The following is a 3,060-nucleotide window of genomic DNA, read 5'->3' on the forward strand; positions in this document are numbered from 1 at the left end:
AGGAACTAATGTAGGCAACATAAATGGAACACCCTCAAAACCATAAACCCTGAAAAAGGTGAAATTTTGACATACAAACCAGTCAACCCAATTGTGGCTGACCTTGGTGTCTCCAAAAGCATGGGGTCTCAAGAATCTCTTAATCTCAGGTGAGATAGACAAATCACATTCCACTCCAAATAATCTGTACAAAGGCTTAATAAAATATTCTTCAAACAACACATAATGTGATTTGTCAAACCTCGAGTCCCACAGGGATATCCATAATTGAACTGGTTGGTCCTGTCCATCTTTGTTCCTGGGAGTCACCCTTAATTCCTCTGGCCACAAACCTTTCATCTGCCCATGAAACAAAACCATATGCATTAGCAATGAGTAAAATTTGAAAGTAGGTTTAGGTTCCGTTTGCAAACTCAAGAACCCTTCATGCAGCTTCTCTGCCAAGTAAGTCGCATAATCAAACGACCTTGGCTCGTGCATTTGAATATCTGCAGCCAACACCAATGGGCCTATCTTTGTGACATCAGGTACTTCTTCCTCGCAGACCTGGCCACATGCCCAGTATGTGTATTGCAAGTATTGTTTGAATAGAGTAATTTCGAAAGGAGGACCATCCTGCTCTGTGAGTCGTCCTTTCTCCTTCTTATGAATTGCTAACTTCCACACTGTGTGAGTGGTGTCCATTTGGGTAGACTCTTCTTCCAGGTCTGTAAAGGATAGGGGCATGTAAGGCTCATAAGACATACCAAAAACCTCCTGAATAGACCCGACATATATTCAGATGAATGGATCCCCATTGGGCAATTGAATGCATCTTTTTTCTTTGTTGTACTTCCTGGTAAGCAATTCCAATAATCTGAGATTCAGAAAAAACATTTGGGACCACCAGTCTACCCAAATTTGTCGTCCAAGGGTTCGACAATGGCATCTCCTTGTTCCGCCTCAGGTAGTGATATAGAAACAATTCGTGGCCCCTTATGGTTGTCTAGATATCTCCAACCCCTTTGTACTTGTCTTCCAATTGATCCTTGGGCGGCAAATAGGTTTTAGACCTCCTCGACTTAGCACCAGATGACTCCATTTGGTCAATCATGTCTTGGTTCAGTTTTCGCTTTTGCACACCCTCTATAGATTTCGTCTTTTTTGATTTAGTAGACTGTGTGTCTGAAATCTCTATGTCTTTTCTTTTCCCTTGTGAACCAGAAGCCTCCATGATTAAATGCTTGAACTTTCAAATCACCCGCGCTTCTTGTTTGCAACTTCAATGTTGATGGCTGAAAACACTGTGAATAATTCTGGCACGAAAACTCTTTCTTTATGCTGGATATGCAACGGCTAGAGTCTGTAACAATCATAAACTCATTAGATTTTCTTCGTGCGGATCCAATCCACCCGATCGTGAACATTAAATAATGGCTGTCGTATCAGATATTCCAACGGCTAATCGGCGTAGCCCTACCCGATAATTCAATTACTTGGCGCCACCCGTATTTTGCGTTCCTTCAATTACTTTTTTGTCTTTTGATCGGCATAGGTCACTCTGATTAGTCCATCGGATCTCACCCCGGCCGTTTCCCTTTTTTCCTCAATACTTGGCTTATCCCGATGGATCCACCTTTCCTTTCTATTAGTCAGCTTTGCTTTATGTTAGATCAGGGTATGTTTCTCCGATGAAACCTCGTTGTGTTTATCCCTCAAGTCGCTCCATCGGGCTTCAGAATGAATCAGTTAATACTTTATTCGATGGTCCCATCACATCTAACTTTCTTTTTGATCGGCGTAACTTTCTTCGATTGCTTCATCGGGCATCGACGTAGCATATTTTCCTTGCTTCCGATGGTTATAGTTTCCCCGATAGATCCGCCCTCTGTGGCATTCTGCCCATTGAGCCTCGACACAACTTTGAAAATGCTACCCGATAAAGTATGTTGTCCCGATGAGTCTTTTATTTCAATCTGCACCTTACTCTCCTTATCGGGTTACTTTGGTCTATTGGCGTAAGTTTTCTTGATGTGATCTCTTCATGCTCGACTCCCTCATCGGGTATCGGGGTGACTCAGAATACAGCACCCCGATGATGTATGTTATCCCGATGATTCTTGCTCCCCTTTTTGCTTGGTACCGCTCTATCGGAGAAAGTCTCTCCGATATAGTCGTCTTCTCCAGTTGGTCTATCAGGTATCGGGGTAACATAAATTAAGACCTCCCGATGACCCGATGTCATCGCTATAAATACTTCGCCCCATCGATTGTCGGCAAGAGTTCCACCGATAACCCCATTGGGTATCAAGATAACATTTTTTCCTCGTTCCCGATAGTGTATGTTACTCCGACGACTCCGACTTCTTATCATATCATCGTCGTAACTCTCCCTGATGGATTACCACTCAATCACACTTCTTCCCGCCGCTCACGCTTTTTAGGAAACACCGTCAACATGAGTTACTTGATCAATACACTCCGTCCTCGTTGGGCGATCTCATCGGGATGACTTATGCCGATAAGCAAAATTTTGCATTTTTTACAAAAGAAGCCCTTCTCCATGGATGCAACTTTTAATAATCATACTGAAAGGTTTCTCCCACACCATTGACATCTCTGAACATGCTCACAACTTTGCTCTATGCTGATCTTCCAAAAGTGCTCATGCAATGAAACTAATTGTGAGGATGAGGATTACCAGAATGCCATCACACTCAACACTTCCCTTGAATATGCCCAAGTGATGCCTTTTCATGAAGACACTGCAACATATCACTTGCACATACAATCCAGCAATAAATGCTCTTATGATAAAACTATATGCAAAAATCATCCATATATAGCACAAAAATATTTTGTAAAAATATGTGCTAATAGATATTACATAAAATACTTTGGTATTTTATTCTGTGTTAGAGGTGTCTGAAAAACACAACAATAGGTCACTTGAGTGAAAGGTCTAAAAACCTTGGTAAGTAAGGTATGGTGGATGGTATGGCGGATGGTCTTGTTGTTTGTTTTGTTGGTATTGACATCTATGAGCATTGTGTTGGGAAACATACTAGAGTGGAGTTTGTT

The sequence above is a fragment of the Cryptomeria japonica genome, chromosome 11, assembly GCF_030272615.1.
Source record: "Cryptomeria japonica chromosome 11, Sugi_1.0, whole genome shotgun sequence".
Taxonomy (NCBI): Eukaryota; Viridiplantae; Streptophyta; class Pinopsida; order Cupressales; family Cupressaceae; genus Cryptomeria; species Cryptomeria japonica.